The 21,425-nt window shown below is 31.9% G+C and overlaps 1 non-coding gene across 1 annotated transcript; it reads left to right on the top strand.

The window, feature by feature from the left end:
• Positions 1-19,567: 19,567 nt before the first annotated feature.
• On the top strand, positions 19,568-19,676 carry LOC114380668. The gene has a single exon (XR_003659841.1). It is a non-coding gene; the product is annotated as a small nucleolar RNA R71 (small nucleolar RNA).
• Positions 19,677-21,425: the final 1,749 nt, after the last annotated feature.

A 21,425-nucleotide genomic window follows, 5' to 3' on the forward strand; every position in this document is an offset into this window, starting at 1 on the left:
CATTTACTAACATAATGTAATATGGTTACTTTCAGATTTATATTGATGTTTACCGACATAATATGAATATGATATGATTAATAGATAATTTTATTTTTTAAGTGATTAAATTTGTAAGTATTAATAAAATATTTATTAGGAAAGATCAACCATTTATATGAATCTTAGTATGCCTCCCAAAATTAGAGATTAATTTTCTATTGAAAAATATTATATGTTCATTTAAAAATGATTTAATTATGTAATTGGTTCCTTAACTATAATTAAAAGTTCAATTGAATCTCACTTATTAAAAAGTTCAATTAGATCTTTTAATCGTTTAAAATAGTAGAATTTCGTATTGGTAACCAATGTAAAATTACCTGGTTACATCGATTATATTGATAATCAATGTAAAAACGACTATTTACATGAGTCACAAATTTTAATGAGAATATCATTTTTACATGGTTGACAATTGATATAAAAAATATTTATTTTTAAACCAATAGATAATACAATTACAATATCTTCAATAATTATAGGATATTATTAAACATTTTATTAAATATCAAGTTAAACCTTCTAATATAATTAAGGGATCAATTGCATAATTAAGCTTAGAAAAATATGATAGTGCTTAACATAAACATTTTATCACACATATTATCAATATAAAATTTGAATTCTAATTAAAAAAATAATACCCAAAACACCTAAGTTCGGTCCATAAATCCATTAGTTTCACTTGCTAGTTAGAAGTTAGAACCGTTGGTTTTGTAATTTTATCTCAGGGCAGTGTGTTTGTCTTGATGCCCTTTGAGGGATAGATCCTTTACATGCCCCCACCACAACTTTTGAAAGGGACACCCTTGCCACAGCTTTTCTGGTTTCCCTTTCACACTTCTCTCCCTCTATCTATCTTTATTGTTTCGCTTAAAAGCAACATAACCGTAACATGGATGCCTAGATTTACTTCACCAAAACCCTCTTATGGTTTGTGAAATTATTACTGTAGACGGCATCTTGAGGGCCTCCCTTCTCTTTCTTTTCTAGAACAACACTCTGTGCCCATGTTTTTGCATGCTTGTCCTTTTCCTTAGAAAGTCAAATAATTTCATTTTTTAAAAAATAAAGACTCGTCGATCATAAATATCTTTGTTAGTACCTTTCAAAAAAAATCTTCTTTGTTAGTAAAATTTCCAATATGCATATATACCCATCAATTATTTGATTTTATGTATCTATATCTTTTTATAAAATCCTACTCATGATAATATCAATTATAAATCAATGAAAAGTGACAAAGAAAATAATTAAATATGTTTAAAACAATGTTTATTTTGAATAATTATAAAAATTTATGATATTAAGATATAAGATAAAAAATTAATAATATATAACACATGATTAATTAAAATATTTTTAGTGTTAAAGAAGTCTAATTTAGTTGATTGAGTAAAGATGTATGAATTGTTGTAAAAATATTTTTGATTCACACAAATTAAAAAATAATTAAGGCATTTTTACTAGTTTTTTTTTATAATATTAGTTTAAACACCACCCTTCAATTTCATTAATAACGACGACAATCACTACTCGAATATGTCATAGTTAATTTTGGAGTAAGAAAATTTACGACTTATGTTTAAACTTTTAGAAGTAGTAATTAAAAAAGATGTTATTATACCACCATTAATTGGAAATTGGTGTCCATACTATAACCTTTCAACCAATACAAATTGACACAAATATAATGAAGGATTTTGACAAAGACTCACCTTCCCCGTATGCACAAGTTCGAATATCCTAAAAGCATTCAAAATTCTTTTGATAGGCATCTTTTCACGAGAGAATTGCTTGTTGTTTAAGCTGTGCAATAAATTAAAACCTTTCTCTATATTGGGCATTTACTAATTTTCTTAGCACGCCAGCTGCACTGTGAAGTAGAATTGGGGTTGTTATCTACTTCCTACTATTCTTATTCCAAAAAGAAAAAGGAAAAGACTTTGTAAAGTAAGGTTGACTTGAATTCCTTATATTTTTATTTTTTTATATAATTTAACTTCTATATATTTTGATTTTAATTAAGCGAAAATATTTTTTTTTCATTTAAATGAAATTCGACCTCAAAATATTTAAAATTAAGCTTCTAACAAATTAATTAAATGATAAATAAACAATCTTCTAGAAAGGAGGTGTTAAAGAAAATATTATGCAATAACACTTTCACTTAAAGTCAGACCTTAAGAAAGTTAGTGAAAAAGATAGTAAGAATGAAAATAATGTAATATTAATTTGGCATAGGGATAAAAATGAAATAAAATCATTTTAAAAAAATGAAATAAAATATATTTTTGTTTTCTTTAATTTCACTCTTTTAATGGAAAACATTTTTCTTTTCTATTTAAAAAATGCATTATTAAACATAAAATAAATTTATTAATTAAGTTTTGTCTCTTTTGTAAAAAAAAGGTTTGTCTCTTATTAATCTCTATACCAATTTATATTATTTAATATATGAAGAGTTATAATTAAAAGAAGAAAATGCAACTTTATCATAAAATTAAAGCCGTAATGAATAAGGTTCTCTTCGATGTAAAAATAAATAATTGAACATGCTTAGTTGTATTCAAATTCCTTTAAATCTTAATACAGGGTAAGGTGGGCCAGATTCTTAAACTCGAGATTCAGACCTGCACTATTGCATTGAATCAATTTCTTTTTCTTCTTAAACTACTGAGACTTGCCAAAAACGTATAGCAAACTATAAAAGAAATTAAGGTTTCTTTTTGGTGCTGAATTAAAGTTAATTAACTATCATTAACAAGTACCTTGTGTTATTAACAACCGCACGTAGCATTGGTTGATTGACGATCCATTTCAATCAATACAATCATGTTCCACACAATAAAAAAATGACATTTATCATAAAGAGATAGTCAACAAATGCTTCGCTTTTTTTCCACATTTATAGTTTTCATGATATGATGATATTTACTATATATAATATAATAATATAATAAATATAAAAAATGAAACATCTCTCATCTTAATTTTATCTTTTTCTTAATAGAAATTTTAAGTGATAGTAATGTAATTAGAATAATTGATCGATTTAATTGGTTAATTTTCTCCCTGCGCTGTTCAAGTGAGGACCATATATATATATTCCGTCATTTAATTTGGTGGATCAGTGGCACTTGAGAATTGATTTTTACCTTTAGTTTACATATATGTTGTGCAGCTCATAGACATAAAGGACCACAACAATTAAATAAACAAAACATCAACTTAATGGAACCTCTATATTAATTGCAAGAGGGGGGGCGGGGGGGGGAGCGTTAAGTTCTATTGGTGTTTGAATCCCATTAATCTACCTTATTCAGAGCTCTTGTTTTCTATATGATCAATTGCACAATGATATTTTCCCTCTAGGAAGTATTAGACCACTTTTTTTTTGTTTCCAAACAAAAATAAAAATTAACTAGTACTAGGGGATAGTGCATCTACTTGAACAAACATATATTAATGTATACATATATATAAAGTCATGGACCAAGCTGAATGTTAGTTTTGAGTGGGAAAAGGAACCAAAAAGAATAATGATATAACATTTCATCACTTGGAGAATAAGTATTATTAAGAAGTAGAAAGCAAATAAAGCAAACCTATGACTGAGAAACTTCTAGTGAAGCAAATGGTTGCTGAGCTGAACAGCCACAAGATTCTGGGGTGGCAGATATATATTCCCCAATCACAATCAAGTTGTTGAGTTGATATGTCTATCTTTAATCTTTTTAGCTGCATAGAACTTCTGCTATAGCTATTTCCACAAAGTAGACTTTGTGGCTACAACTTTGATGTTTGTGTCCCTCTTTATATATATAGTGAGTTAAGGGATGATGAAATATTAATCGATCTGAAGGTCCTAAAGTCTTTTCTCACTGATTAGATGTTGAAAAAATTATAATTTGTTTGAATGGTGTGAGGGGTGAAACTATCTTAACTATTAATAGTTTTTTGTGTTAATAAATATGTTACAAAATTAAAAAATAACTTGAAGTTTTCAAAGAAATTAAGATTGGTTTCAGAGTTGTATAATTTCACAAAATCTAAGGATGTCCTTAATTATCCATGCTTTGAGCATGGCATTTTAAATAATCTTAAACGAATAAAAAGTGGAAATGTTTGTATTGTAATTTTCAATTTATCATTATGATTATATTAATTTTGACATAATTGGCAACTTGGATTTATTCTTCATACGACATGAGCAACTCTATATACTTCAAGAGAGACAACCTTAAACTCTAGCCTTTTAACTGTATTAATGATAACAAAGAAGTGAAACGTGGATCCCATGTGTTTCAAAAAGCAATTCCATTTCCTTGGGCTTGAAACTTGACACATATGTTACTTCCTCTTGGTTTATCTTTATTTTTCTCTCTCTTTTAATCATTAAAAGAAAATAATCTTTTGACAACAGATACGATTCCTACTGCAATTTATTTACTTTTGATTTATGCAATACCAAGTTTTTCTACTGAAACGTTTAATCAAATGTATCAACATTGTACCCAAAAAAAATCTAATTTAATCATTTGATTACTTAATTAATAATTACATAAGATATTAAATTTATAATCTACTCATGTAACTACATATATTGGATATATAGTTATAAATTTTCCTACTTAGAATTAAAATTAAATTAATGAACAAATCTAGAAATATTATATTTAGTAGCTTTTTTAATATTTTAGAAGGTATAACATAACTTTTAATTTTAAAAACTATAAGGCGCGCTTCTAAAACTAAAAGAATTTATCAAGGTGACATGATATGGCGTGAGGATCAGTTTGATACATAAGATAGGTTTATACAGTAAATTAAAGATTTAAATATTTATTTGGTTGTACAAACTTTGTATTTCAATTTTTATATTTAAAAATCATTCACTTTAATTGTTACCTACATTATTTTAACTCATTTTAATCTTTATACATATTATTTTTAATCTTTTTAATTCCCCACAACCTAAACTCATAGGAGCTAAAAAAAATTAAAAAACTATATGTATAAAAATTAAAATGGATGATTTTTAAATAAATGAACTAAAAGGTAATATTTGTACAACTATAGAAATCAAATAAATAATTAAACCTAAATTAAAAATAAAAAGATAACTATTCTACTTAAAAAAGATAATTATTATGTAATTAATCATGAAAATAGTTTTGAGTATCATGCAACTTATTGTATAATTACAACAAGAAACTTGTTGTGTAACTACAAGTAATACATTGAATCAAGTGTATTTATGGCACTATGGAAATAACAACCATTACACTAGAAAAGGGTTGAATAATATGTTTATCAAAGATAATATCATTTAGAAACTATTAACATAGATATATAGACAAATATTTATATATATGTATAGTAAGTCGTCCACTAAAAAAAAAACAACAGGTTTTATTAATGTTAAGCTTGATCGTCCAATGACTTATTAGTCTTTTAAAAAAGTTTTTCAAGCAAATACTCGATATAAAAAGAATGATAGAAGGTGCTAAGAGAATACTTAATAAACTGTTAAGGAGAGAAGTAAAAATACTTGATTTATATTGGGTTCACTCAACTTGAGTTATGTTTAATTCTCATTTACTTAACAATAAAGGGGTTCACTAATCAAACTTGATTACAAAACAAATATTCTGACCTACCACTCCTGACAATACAAGTATTTTTAATACCACTTCTTGCACTCTCTTAGACTCCCCCTAAATCTAAGAAACTCAAGTATTGTTTAACACTGAGTCCCTCTTGGCTTTCACAAACAATAGTTTGAATGAATATAAGTATTAAATAACACTCAAAGAGTGAATAAACAATAAAGCTCAAATTCAAAATAACTTTGCAAAGGATAAACAAAATGAAAGCTAAATTAGTCGTCCAAACATTTCAATAGAGTTTTGTTTCAGAGATATATTCTTGTTTCTTCGTAATGTCTTTCTTTTTGGGTAGAGACAACATTGTATAGACTTTAGTGAAAGATCTGTTACAGAATCAATTTCAATTCCTTGAAAAGATTATTGTCTCACACTAGGAGATAAGACTATGTGGCATGCTTAGATTTGCAAGGAAATAAGCAATAGTACAACGTTATATGTTCCTTGTCCTCGACAAAAATGACCTTTAAGGAATCTGTGAATTCCTTCTATTTTGTCATTTTCTTAAATTCAAATATTAGCAATTCAAAATAAAAGAGAGACAAAATGAATTTTTAGAAGTTAGAGCATGTGTGCTTCCCTTTTCAACTATCACGAACATTTTAATTGGTGTTGATCATTTCGAAATAATGTGTGAGTCTAATACTAGCTAGACATGAGAGATAACAAAACATAGTGTATAATACTGGTTAACATAATGAGTGGATGTTCTTTGGTTTTCTCTTGGAGGTGGACAATACATGTAGATTGTGGTTAAGTTCTTTAATATCGTTGATTTTGTCCATTTATCATATATAAACTTATTAAAACATCAATAATCAAAATCTAAGATAGGTATAAAAGGTGGTCATCCAGACCTAACAACTATTTAATCTTAAAGGCATATGTAACTAATTTTTTTTAATAGAATGTTTGGATGAAGATAAATTACAAATTACTCTTTTGTAATTTTTATACTTTTTGTTTAATTTATTGTACTTTTTGTATCATTTAACTCTCTAACACTCTCTTCTAAAAAAAACTCTCTTAACAGTTTGAGTTAAAATAAAATAATATTAAATTTATTATTTGCTTAATTTAACTACAATTTTATGTTTATATTAACCACGTAAGATCTTATTTTCTGTTGTAGCAATTTTAATTTGACCAAAATTTTAGAAGGATTTTAGTGATAAGAAAAAATACAGAAAATAAAAGGAGAAAAATGTGTATTTTTCACGCATTTATGGTATTAATTACAGAATTATTTTTGTTTACTTAGAGTAAATACATTAATTAGTATGCATTGTCATTTTTTATCCTGTGCACTTAGAATAAATACATCAGTAATTAAATGTATATCTTTTTTAGTCAGAAAAAAATACACCAGTAAAATAATACTTTTTTATTAGAGTAAAATAATACTTAACACACCTATTTATCGAATTATTTTGTTTATTACTTATTAAAATTGTAGGACTAGAATCATCTTTCCCTTACCACCTTGAAGTGCAAAAAAATTTCTATTTTTCAACACCTGGTTGTGCCGAACCAAAAACACACCGTATTTTGAAGCTGCAATTATCGATTAAACTTCCTTAATCTTCGATGAATTGAAATGGAGTATTATATATACGTTGGAAATTTTCGAAGACTATAATTTAGTTGGTAGAACGTGTGAGTTATTAAACTTCTTATAGTTAAAATAAATTTTCATTTGTATACTAAAATCAATTATAAGCTAATTTTAAGATAAAATAATAATTTAAATATTTTTTATCTCTATAACTAGTTATTGTCTTTATACCTTTTTATATTGTTTATTCCTCTAAAATTTAAAATTATTTTTTTAGTCATTATAAAATAAGCAATTATTTTTCATTTTAGTCCATATAAAATATTTTTTTTATCTTAATCCTCCTAAAATCTAAAATCCCCAAAGTTCATTTTAAAATAGATAAATAACATTTATTTTTGGGATCTAACAAATTCTTTTTGAAAGCATTACATGTTAAAATTGTACAACAACATACACTAATAGATATTACATTGGATGGTTACTTGATTTTCCGTTAAACACATAATAGATAATAAATGTCACACAATAATAAATATCAAAAGTAAATTTTTAACTTTTAGAGAGATAATTTTTTTTAAAAAAAATTCAAAAAATTAAAAAAATAATCACTAATGTTGCCGGCCTAAAAACACATTAAAACTTAAAACAGAATAGTTAGACAAAAAATTTCAAATCGAAGGAAAATTAAATCAGGTGCAACCATGCTTCCGACCAATGATATTTTCTTCACCGCCCAAGTGGGCTTTAAAACATGTATCCACTACCATAATAAAATAAAAATAAGACTAAATTATATATGTTTATCATGATTTAGATATGTTTTTTTCTCTTTTTTGAAAAATCTAACATGTCTTTCCTAAGATTTAAGAAAATTACGTATTTCTTTTGAGATTTTAAAAAAATATACATATATTTTTCTTCTATTTTTAAAATTTACACAAACCTCCTAAATATCGTCTAAGCATTTGACACTATCAAGTCATGTACATTGACAATTTGATTAAAAGAAAAGACTAATATGTTTTTTGTCTTCATAAATATAAAAATGTTCAAAATTCGTAACTAAATTTTTTTTTCTATTTTTCACCTTTACAAAATTAAAATTTATTATTTTTTAAACTAGAGTTAGGTTTGGATACATTCGAACTTATGGGTATATTGTTGTAAAAAGTGTTAGGTTTTTAACTTTTTTACATCAATTATATGTTCGAATTAGGTTCCGGTACATCTGAACCTTCTTGTATGTTGTTGTAAAAAATATAAAATTTTTAATTTCAACCTTTCAACATTGGTTATACACATAAGCAATGTAAAAAAGTTGAAAAATTTGACACTTTCTACAATAACTTACACGTAGGTTTGGATGTACGAGAACCTAGTTCAGGGACAAAAAATAACAGATTTTAATTTTACGAATACAAAAAATAGATAAAATTTGCAGCGACAGATTTTGAACACTTTCATATTTATGAAAACGAAAAATATATTTTATTCTTTTTTAATCAAAATTGTCAATAAGCATGACTTGTTACTATTAAATATTTAGACAATATTTAAAAAAATTGTATAAATTTTAAAAACAAAAGAAAAATATGTGTAATTTTCTTAAATTTTGAGGGAGACATATATAAATATTAAAAAAAACATATATAATTTTCTTAAATCTCTCGACAAAAGTCTTATATGTAATTTACTCTAAGTATAATTGTGATTTTACCGTGAATTCATGTTAAGCAACTTAAATTTCAACATGAGATAGTGATGTTCGGGCTGACAAAATTGGTAAGGTCGATGCAAATTCCCTTTAACATGTGAATTTATTTTTGTTGTTGATATAATTATTTTGTGGGAGCTAATCCCTAATGGTGGTTGGTGTGTTTTCAGTGTTGGTACTGTGTAATACTATTCCGATACTGTTGGAGCTTCCCTCGAGTTCCTAACTAAACATTTAATTGACATAAAAATAACATGAATGTTTAAGATCAAGAAACAGTGTTCTAGAAGTATATATTTTATACCATAATCGAAAGCTAATAATAATTTGACTGTCAAATCACAAATCCTATGTATCTTCGTTGGGAGAAGAAAGTATAAGACAATGTATGCTAGTCTCAAAAATAGATTCGCAGCAAGTATATAACTTGAATTTTAATGATATAGACCTTGCATGATCACGTGATAACTAATACCTTTTCAGAATAAATGGAGTTACAATTGCGCTGGTTTAATACTATATTTGGTTTTATGCATTAGTTCTAAGCTTATGCACCAATTCGTGACTTTCCCTCTTAAAAAGAATAAGACTAAGGCTTAGTATATTTCACTACCATTGTAGGTCCTCTTCGAAATTCATAGCTTTGATATTTTATATCTTGCATGATGTAACATCTAACTTGTTACTATAAGGATTTTCTGCAAGCCTGAAGAACAAATTACCGACATGAAGCGACACGACGAGAAGCTCAAGGCCTACGACACTCCCATTCAGAAGAAAGGGCTACGAGGGTTTTGAATTAAATAAAGTTTCTCCCTCTCTAGTCCTTTTTTATAAGGTCAATTCCATGTTTCAACACGTGAAATTAATAAAGATGCTTACTAATTTGCGAGGGTTTTAATGTGGTTAGGAAATGACAGAGAAAATTATGGTTCAAACAGTACAAATGGGATCAGATCAAGTTTACGGGGTTTGTTTAAATGAAAATCCAAAAATAAGAAAAACAAAAGTCCCGTTATATAAGTTCTAAATTTATCAATCCAATATATCAAACAAATTACTTAAAACAAGATGCAATTACTTAATTCATCAAAATTTTAAAAAATATTAATTTAATTGATAATAATAAATTTATGTTAAATTTATAATTTTTTAAAAATCATCATTATAATTAATATTTATTTTTCTTTTAATTATTTATTAATATATTATTTCTTTTCTTTAAATTATAAATATTTTTAATTTAAAAATAATTAATACAAAAAATATTATAAATTAAATCTTATAAAAAAATAAACATCATTTCAACTTGTGGCTAATAAACACTATTAGAAAATAAGGTTTTAATATAGGTTATTAAGGACTTTCAACATCGGTTATTAATCGATATTGAGAGTACCGGCGTTGAAAGTAATACCGTTAACATCAATTTTGTAAAACCGATGTTAACATAAAAATGACATCAGTTTTTCACAAAATCGATGTTATATAGTAAAAATTATATAAAAAAGTCATATATACTAAAAATCGATGTTGTATGTATATATTAACATCGGTTTTTTTTATTAAAGACCGATGTTACTAGTCAGCCAACAACATTAGTTTTTACTAAAAGCCGATGTTGTTTTCAAATAACCGACATCAGTTATTAATAAAAACCGATGTTGTATGTTCACCAACAACATTGGTTTCTAAAACTGATGTTGTGAGTAAAGCTTAACATCGATTTTTAGTAAAACTTGATGTTGTTGTTTGGATTATTTTTAATGTGCTGTCTGTTTTTTAATAATCTCAAACTAACCTGTAAATTTAAAAGTAGAACCACAACAAAGATAATTTTCAGTCTGTTTTCAAACAAATTTTGGTAGAAATTCCATAAAAAAATTAAATATTTACTTTGAATTAAAAGAATATTTAATGCACATATAACATTAATTGAATTGTAAAAAATGTAAATTAGCTAAACTACAATTCCAAAATTACTTAAACACTAATTGTTTTATTTTAACTTTCAAATAATAAGTTGCCCACTGGATGCAAAGCGCCTTCAATCTCTTTGATTCCAATGGTTGAGCATCATTGAAATACTACATGATATAATAAAACATAAGTTAATAATATATAATATCAATCATACCAAAATGAAATATGTTTGAATTAAATAGTTACTGCTTCTCAATTATTGGTGAAACTTCCTAAGATTATAGTTGACATCTAATGTATGACGTAATACCCACACTCAATGTTTCCTTTTTGTCTATTACACTAAATACATTATGAAATTTAGATATTGAATGTTAAGTACAAATTAGTCTACACAGTATTAAAATATAACTAGAAGCATTGTTTAAATTACTTACTTTAACAACAATCCACCTAGCAACAACCTTGGACTTACTTTGTGGAGTATCGTCAAGTCCTTTCAAAGCACTGCTCAATACAAACATGGATGCGTATTGTACAATTAAGATATTGATGTTCTCAACTAATGCTAATGCAAATGTAATGAAAAATAGAACTGACCTATTAATTATTCCTTTGAGGTAGTTGTCTGGCCTATTATGCAACGAACAAAACCAGATGACAACATTTTCCTTAGGCAAAATGACGACCATTTGTGAATGTGCATTGTAGTAGAGAAAAGTATAAGTTATTATACTATTATACATTATTTTAATTCATTTGTTCAGTTTAACTTACCCATTCAAGTAGGCTCCTAGGTACACATCTCTCTTTGATTTCTGCATCCAATTCTTAATATAACTTTCTGATTCAGATTGTGCTTGCCTAGATCTCTGTATGGACTATGGGTCGAGGAATCCATACACATCGACATTCCCTGCTCGCATACTTGTCTCAGCCATATACCTATTGTTGTTAAAATAAAGTAAATTATGTATGAATTTAAAATAATAAGTTGGGTAATAAACAATAATGTAAACTGACTTACAACATTCACAACTGTATAATAGAGATTGATCGAGGCCGTACCCGAATCAAATAAACATGAAAATGCAGTAACTAGAAAGTGATCCTAGGTCGTTTCCCAACGAGCAATGATAAACCAAATGTTCATAATACACTTGCAGTAACAGTAATGATGGGGGGGGGGGTTTGTTTGTTTTGTGATTTAAAGGACAGAACAAGTAAACTGGAATATGAAACTACTAATATTAAAAATGGGTTATTTCCTCTAATTCAGAAGCCATTCTCTTATCCTGGGTTATGGAGAATTCATCCCTAACAGTTAACCACTTAATCTAACCCTATTTCAATTTACTAAGCGAAAATCAACTTAGGGTTGTCAATACGTGATTAGGCACCACATACACCAGTTAGCCCCTTGTCCATTAAGCATGAACGCAAGTTAGGCTCAGAGGCAATTAATCGAACACGAAGCGTGCACTGATTAATGTTCATGAATTTGGGTTAACTGGTGAAGGGAAAACTGGCAGGGAACCACATTATAAACAAAACCTCAAAGAGAGTTGGGCTTCGTCCTCAAAAGGAAACAACACCAGAATATTTAGCCTTCCATAGATTCAAACAGAAAACGTAAATGAAACATGAAGCAGAAACGTAAATAAAACAGAAACGTAAATGAGACAGAAACGAAAATGAAAGTAGAAGAAGAAACAAGAACGAAATTGTAATTAGAAGCAGGAAATGGAAAATTGCATTACGTGAACAGTAGCATCAAGGCAGAAAAACGTAAAACCCTAAACAAAGCTTTGAATAATGAATAACATCACAGAATAGCCTTGCACGAATCCCAAGGCTGCTATTTAAAAAGAGTCACTCAAAGTCATTGGGCCCTATTACAATACTTTGGCCCAAAACGAAATAAACACTGAACCACATAAAATAAAATTGTGAAATTTCCTAATTAGAAATTAACTAAGGTAAGCGCTGCTTTATTTGCCCTCTTCCAGTCCACAACCAAAATCCGGATTAAGCCCAATGTTTCATTAATTCCTGAAATTAGATTAAAAACATCAAATTAGCTAAATGAGCCCAAATAATAAAACTGCCTAATTAATTGACAATTAAGACCAATTAGTAATTAAAATGGTGCAAAAAGGGTTTAGAAAATAGAAGAAAATGATGACACATCAAAACCCCCCATACTTAGCCTTTTGCACTCTTGGGCAAAATGAAACAAAGATTAAAGTCCAAGGATATCAAAGAGAGACAAACGAAAACATTCACATATTTCTCAATGAACATCAAGGAATGAAAGGAATGGGTAACATCTAACATAAGGAGATCCGAAAAGTCAAGACATTCATGAAAATCATCCAAGCAACCCAATCATGGCAAAATAGTTAATCAGGTCAAGAATGAAAAGTGATAAAGCCTCACAAGATATACACTCTATCTCTCAAGTGTCTAGGCTACTATTTACCCTTAAAGCACCCATGAAAAAAAACACCACATAAACTTGGCAAGATTCTAAAATTGACAATCAACCCATAAACACAAGCACATGAGGATCAAAAGGTCTTTTAAGGTTGTAATGGGGCCAAGGACAAGGTATGGAAAAATATGGAATAAGTGGCTGAATCCCAAAGGAATAGAGGAGCAATGGGGAATAAGTTCATATTAAGAAAAAAATAAGAAAATAAAAAGAAGTAAAGATAAAATTTAAACATAAAGAGTAGAACCAAGAGTTTCATCATTCTTTTGTCATTTAAGATCTTATTCACTCAACTCTATTGCTTTTCTTTTTCTTTTTCGATTTTTTTTACTCTGTAGCCTTTGAGAAACAGCATCTCATTCAGCATGTCCAACATTTAACCAATATGCAATGTACATCAAGTATGGCCCAAAATATATCATGAAGCATGGCCAACAAAACATGTTATCCAATGAAACAAAAACCCCCACACTTATTCCCAAAACACTTCCAAAGCTCCAAAATTCCTTAAGGATATGGTAATATCATGGTTTTTCACTTAAGGCTTGTAGTGAGCTTCAAAACAAGGAAAGGGAAACAAGGCTCAAAAGGGCTATCAAAGGAATTAAGTCAAGGTAAGCCCATTTGGCTAGAAGCTTATAGGAACAAAATTGCCTCAATCATTTCCAAATATGCATGTGAATTAGGAAGCATCAACAAGAATCAAGCCAAGGCTATTGTGCAAGCAATCAATGGGGCAAACCACACCAAATGATTATGATGATGGATGGCTCAAATTCTCACAAAGGTAAACTCATCACTTTCAAATTGAGCTTTCAAAATTATCATGACATGTAGAGGAGAATCAAGGATTTCAAGTCACAAAATGTCAAGAACTTTTATTTTCAAAACAATTACCCATTTCTTGAACATATCCTATAATTCAAAGAAAAACATGCAAAGTCGTACATGCACACAGAATTGACCCAAAATATTAAACTAGAAATCCGACGAAACTAACAACATTAACAAATTAACACAACTAACAAATTAACAAAACCAACAAAACTAGCAAAACCAAAGAACACTCCCCCCCCCCATACTTAAACAACACATTGTCCTCAATGTAGCACAATTAAAAGATTAAAAACAATTAAATCATCAAATACAATCGGACAAGTGTAATAAAAGCAAAGAAGGAGATAGGAAAAGAAAAACTCCCTAAGTCATGGTGGAGGAAGAGTAGGGTGGAGTAAGGAAGTCTCTTCCACCACTACGTCCACTAAAGAAGGGTTCGTGAGGAATGGCTTAAGTCAATGTCCGTTGACCTTGAAGCTCTTGTTTGTGGAGTCGCTTTTGATCTCAACTGTACCATAAGGAAAAACATTAGTAACAATAAAAGGACCAATCCACTTAGACCTCAACTTACCACTCATGAGTCCAAGCCTAGAATTATACAATAACACTTTTTGCCCAACCATGAAGTCCTTCTTAACTATCATGCTATCATGGAACTTCTTGGTCTTTTCTTTGTAGAACTTGGCATTCTCGTAGGCTTCTAGGCGAATTTCATCTAACTCACTCAGTTGCAATTTTCTTTCCTCACCAGCTTGATCCATAGAGAAGTTGCAAGTCTTCACTGCCCAGTATGCTTTGTGCTCAATTTCCACTGGAAGATGACATGCCTTTCCAAAGACAACCCGATAAGGAGACATTCCTATGGGTGCTTTGTAGGCAGTCCGATGTGCCCAGAGAGCATCATCAAGCCTGGTACTCCAATCTTTCCTGCTTGGCTGCACAATCTTCTCTAAAATTCTCTTGATCTCCCTGTTAGAAATTTCTGCCTGTCCATTGGTCTGGGGGTGGTATGGTGTGGATACCCTGTGTACCACCCCGTACTTTTTAAGCAGGGCATGCATTGTTTTGTTGCAAAAATGGGTTCCTTGATCACTAACAATTGCTTTAGGTACTCCAAACCTGCAAAACAGATTAGACCTGACATAATCTGCAACAACTTTAGCATCATTAGTTCTAGTGGGCTTGACTTCCACCCATTTTGAAACATAGTCAACTGCAAGGAGAATGTAAACATAACCAAAAGAGACAGGAAAAGGGCCCATGAAATCTATACCCCAGACATCAAACACCTCACAGAATAGCATAGGTTGCTGAGGCATTTGTTGTCGCCATGTAAGTGTATTTCCTGCTCTCTGACACTACTCACAAGTGCTGCAGATCTTCCATGCATCTTTAAAGAAGGTGGGCCAATAAAAACCACAATCAAGCACTTAGCGAGCTGTCTTTTGAACACCCAGATGACCTCCCGGTGCGGAAGAATGACAGAACTGCAGGACTGAGTCAGTCTCATGATTTGGAATGCATCGTCTAATTACCTGATCACTGCACAATTTCCACAAGTAGGGGTCATCCCAAATAAAATACTTAGCATCACTTTTAATTTTATCTTTTTGGGCCTTAGATGCTGAGGGAGGAAAAACAGAAGCAACTAAATAATTGAAAATGTTAGCAAACCAGGGAGTAGAAAGAGAGTCAGAAATACTATACAGTATATACAAATGATCATCCGGGAAATCATCCCGAATGGGTGAATCTGCATCCATTACATGTTCGATCCAACTCAAATGATCAACAACTAAATTTTGTGCTACACTCCTATCACAGATCTCCAAGTCAAACTCTTGGAGCCAGAGCATCCATCGGATCAACCTAGGCTTAGAATCAGCCTTCTTCAACAAGTACTTTAGAGCTGCATGGTCAGTATAAACAATAATGCGGGTACCAAGCAAATAAGATCGAAATTTTTCAAGAGCAAAAACTATGGCTAGAAGCTCCTTCTCAGTAGTAGTATAATTCGCTTGGGCAGCATCTAAAGTCCTAGAAGCATAGTATATCACCCTGGGCAATTTATCAATTTTCTGAGCAAGGACAATCCCCAATGCATAATTTGATGCATCACACATAAGCTCAAAAGGGGCTGTCCAATTGGGTGCCTGGATGATGGGGGTGGTAGTCAGCGCTCTTTTGAGGCAATCAAAAGTCTCTTTGCATGTGTCATTAAAGTCAAACTCTACCTCCTTTTGCAACAAGTTGGACAGTGGAAGGGCTACTTTGCTAAAATCCCTTATAAAGCGCCTGTAGAATCCTGCATTACCAAGAAAAGATCGCACCTCTCGCACACAAGAGGGGTAAGGCAATTGTGAAATAATAGAAATTTTTGCAGGATCTACTTCAATACCCTTATTGGAAATAATGTGTCCTAAAACTATACCTTGCTCAACCATAAAATGACATTTTTCAAAATTTAGAACAAGGTTAGTTTCAATGCATCTATTCAAAACTTTTTCCAAACTATCCAAACAACCATCAAAAGAGGATCCATATACAGTGAAATCATCCATAAACACCTCTATGCAATTTTCTAAGAAATCACTGAAAATACTAATCATGCACTGCTGGAAGGTACCAGGGGCATTGCACAGGCCGAAAGGCATCCTCCTATAGGCAAAAGTGTCGAAGGGGCAGGTGAATGTGGTCTTTTCCTGATCCTCAGGAGCAATAGTAATTTGCATATAACCATAAAAACCATCAAGGAAACAGTAGTGAGATTTACCTGCCAGGCGTTCAAGCATCTGGTCAATGAATGGCAGGGGAAAATGGTCATTTTTGGTGACCTGGTTCAGCCTCCTATAGTTAATGCAGACTCTCCAACTATTCTGCACCCGAGTAGGAATCAGCTCCTCCTTCTCATTTTTTATCACTGTGAGGCCGGTCTTCTTCGGGACTACCTGGACAGGACTCACCCATTGGCTATTGGAGATAGGATAAATGATTCTAGCTTGCAAAAGCTTGGTTATCTCCTTCTTCACTATATCAAGAATCACCAGGTTGAGTCTTCTCTGTGGCTGTCTTACTGGTTTAGCTCCATCCTCTAAATTTATTCGATGCATACATGTGGATGGGCTAATACCAGGAATGTCCGCCAGGGTCCAGCCTATAGCCTTCTTATGCTTCTTGAGAACAAACAACAACTTGTCCTCTTGCTCATCAGCAAGGGAGGCAGATATAATCACTGGAAAACTTTTGCTATCATCCAAGTAAGCGTATTTTAAATTTGATGGCCGAGGCTTCAATTCTGGTGTGGTCGGCTGGATAGTGGTAGAAGGAGATGGTTTCTCAGCCTGTACCTCATAAAGAAAGTCAGAGGTATGTGTACTTCCTGAAACATGGTTAGTCCTATCCGACTCTATAAAATCAATCGCGAGAGGTAAAACACCACCACCAGACATGCAATCAATATCACTCTCAGATTCACTCTCAACATCAAATTCAGACATATGATCAAGTACAATTTCAGACTCAATGCATGAAGAGTGAGAGGCATGCAGATTAGAATAAAGATCAGTCATGTATTCATCAACAACATGGTCAATTATTTCAGCACGAAATACAGAAAGATCTTCAGATGGGTATTTCATGGCATCAAGAATATTAAAATGAACAGTTATATCACCAAACTCCATGGATAGTGTGCCTGCATATGCATCTATCTTAGTTCTAGCAGTTTTCATAAAGGGTCTGCCTAGAATGATGGGAACTGATCCTTGAGAAAATCCATCCTCCATATTCAAAATATAAAAATCAACAGGGAAAATCAGTTCACCAACTCTAACTAAGACATCTTCTATGAAACCAATAGGATAGGCAACACTTCTATTAGCTAAATGAATTACCACATCAGTTGACTGCAAGGGACCTAGAGATAAAGAATTAAAAATAGGCAGAGGCATAACACTAACAGAAGCTCCTAAATCTAGCATGACATTGTTGAACTTACTATTCCCTATAATACAAGGTATGCTGAATGTACCTGGATCTTTACATTTTTTAGGAATTTGGGGAACAGATTTACCAATCAATGTGGAGACATTTCTGCCCATGCTAATTCATTCACTTCCTTTAAGCTTCCTCTTATTAGTGCACAGTTCCTTCAAGAATTTGGCATATCTTGGAATTTGCTTTATTGCTTCCAGCAGAGGTATGTTTACCTCTACTTTTCTGAACTTTTCCAAGATCTCTTTCTCTGCCTCTTCCATTTTTTTGTTGGAAACTGCTCTTGGAGGGAATGGAAGAGGAGGGATGTGCTGCTTCTGCAAATCAGAATTACCAGTGGAAGATTCACCTGCACAAAAATTGTTAGGTAAATTTTTGTCATCTCCTTTTTCTGGAGTAGACTGAAGTTTAGAAGGTTCATTTGCAGATGAGGAAGGTGCTGTGGGTTGAGGTCCTTGACACTGGTTTCCCGACCTCAATGAAATGGCACTGACATTTTTGGGATTTTGGACAGATTGAGAAGGCAGCTTGTCAGAATTCTGGGACTGTTGTTGATTCAATTGTGTTGCCAATTGTCCCATCTGATTAGTTAAGCTCTGAATGAAGGCTCTGGTCTCTTGTTTAAACTGCATGTTCTGCATAGTCATTTGCCTCACAAGTTCTTCGAGGGAAGGTTGTGGAGGAGCCTCAACTGTTAGCTGTTTCTGGGGCTGTTGCTGTTGTTGGATTGGTGGAGGAATGTATGGTTTGCTTGGGCCAGCAGCATTTTGGAAGGAAGGAGCAGGCTGCTGTTGTTGTTGCTGAGGGCTAGACCATCTGAGATTAGGGTGATTCCTTCATCCAGGGTTGTATCTGTTGCTGGAGAGGTCATAATTGTTTTGTTGTGGTTGATTTTGCTGCTGAGGTTGAGGAGGTCTATTGTAAATGTTTGCAGCATAAGCTTCGGGCTGCTCAATTGCTCCAGGTTGCTGCATGGAAGGGTAAAGGTCTGTATGGTGGTCAGCAAAGGAGCACAAACCACAGACCCTTGTGGCAGGTACGGATTTTTGGTTCAAGGCCAGCTGGGTTACCAAGTTAACCAATGCATCCAGTTTGCCTTCAAGCTTCTTAGTTTCAGATGATGCAGCTGAGTTTGTAGCTACCTCATGCACTCCTCTAATGACTATAGCATCATTTTTGGCGCTAAACTGCTGGGAGTTGGAAGCCATCTTCTCAATTAAATTTTTGGCTTCAGCAGGAGTCATGTCTCCAAGGGCTCCACCATTGGCGGCATCTATCATACTTCTCTCCATATTACTGGGTCTTTCATAAAAATATTGGAGAAGCAGCTGCTCTGAAATCTGATGGTGAGGGCAACTGGTACATAGTTTTTTAAATCTCCCCCAGTATTCATACAGGCTCTCTCCACTGAGTTGTCTAATACCTGAGATATCCTTCCTGATGGATGTGGTCTTGGAAGCAGGGAAATTTTTTTCTAAGAATACTCTCTTAAGGTCATCCCAGCTCGTGATGGACCTTGGAGCAAGATAATACAACCAGTCCTTTGCCACTCCCTCTAAAGAATGAGGAAAAGCCTTCAGAAATATGTGATCCTCTTGGACATCTGGGGGTTTCATGGTGGAGTAGACAATATGAAATTCCTTCAAAATGTTTGTGCGGGTCTTCACCTGCAAGGCCATGAAACTTAGGAAGCAAATGAATCAGTCTAGTTTTAAGAACATATGGGACATCCTCATCAGGGTATTGGATGCACAAGCTTTCGTAGGTGAAATCAGGTGCAACCATTTCCCTTAGAGTCCTCTCACGGGGTGGAGGTTGTGCCATGTTCTCAGAATGTTCAAAATCAGAATGCTCAGAATCAGGATGCTCAAAATTATAATGCTTAAAATCAGGATGATCAAAATCACCAATAACAGAATGCACAGATTCATCAGTGATGGAATGCTCAGGATGATCAAAAGGTATAAAATGATGCCTAACTAATCTATGAAATGTCCTATCTATCTCAGGATCAAAGGGTTGTAAGTCAGATGGATTGCCTCTAGTCATACACTGCATTCAACATGCACAACTAGTTTTGCCTTGTCATGTAATTAAAGGTGTAGGTTTGAACTACAACTACCCTCAAATGATATCCAAATGACTTGAAATTTTGTGAGCAACCTTATAAAATGATGAGAAGATAGCACAACAAATTTCAGGCAAAAATTCAAAGTCTAACTATGGAAGCTAAAAATGGTAGGTTAAGAAAAATAAGTGAATAAAACTTGAAAAAAAAAACTTTTGACAGAATCACTTTTTTTGGAACTTTCAAATCTGACCAAACTAAAGGCTCTAGCTATTTTTCCCACAAAATATGGATTGAAAGAAGTTACCACAAAAAAATTCTGCCAAAAATAATAACCCTAGCTACTAAAATAAAAAATCCCAAATAATTCAGCATGGGTGGTCGCTAAAATTCGTCGCTACATGATTTCTACTACTACTCTGTTTTGCCGCAAGCAAAAGTGGTCGCTAAGTCTGTCACAAAACACTATTCATAGCAAAAACACCCAAGACTGAAACAGGGGAAACGCTTACTAGGAAAACTGAAACAGAACGCACACTAAACAAAATACCAGGACATTAAACAACACTAACACACATACTAACAATTAGACATAAAACACGAAAGAATTAAACACACAACGCTAGCTATTATGAACCTTTGGAAACTGCTCCCCGACAACGGCGCCAAATTTGATCGAGGCCGTACCCGAATCAGATAAACATGAAAATGCAGTAACTAGAAAGTGATCCTAGGTCGTTTCCCAACGAGCAATGATAGATCAAATGTTCATAATACACTTGCAGTAACAGTAACGATGGGGGGGGGGGGGGGTTGTTTGTTTTGTGAATTAAAGGACAGAACAAGTAAACTGGAATATGAAACTACTAATAGTAAAAATGGGTTATTTCCTCTTATTCAGAAGCCATTCTCTTATCCTGGGTTATGGAGAATTCGTCCCTAACAGTTAACCACTTAATCCAACCCTATTTCAATTTACTAAGCGAAAATCAACTTAGGGTTGTCAATACGTGATTAGGCACCACATACACCAGTTAGCCCCTCGTCCATTAAGCATGAACGCAAGTTAGGCTCAGAGGAAATTAATCGAACACGAAGCGTGCACTAATTAATGTTCACGAATTTGG

Source organism: Glycine soja, chromosome 12 (assembly GCF_004193775.1).
Source record: "Glycine soja cultivar W05 chromosome 12, ASM419377v2, whole genome shotgun sequence".
Taxonomy (NCBI): Eukaryota; Viridiplantae; Streptophyta; class Magnoliopsida; order Fabales; family Fabaceae; genus Glycine; species Glycine soja.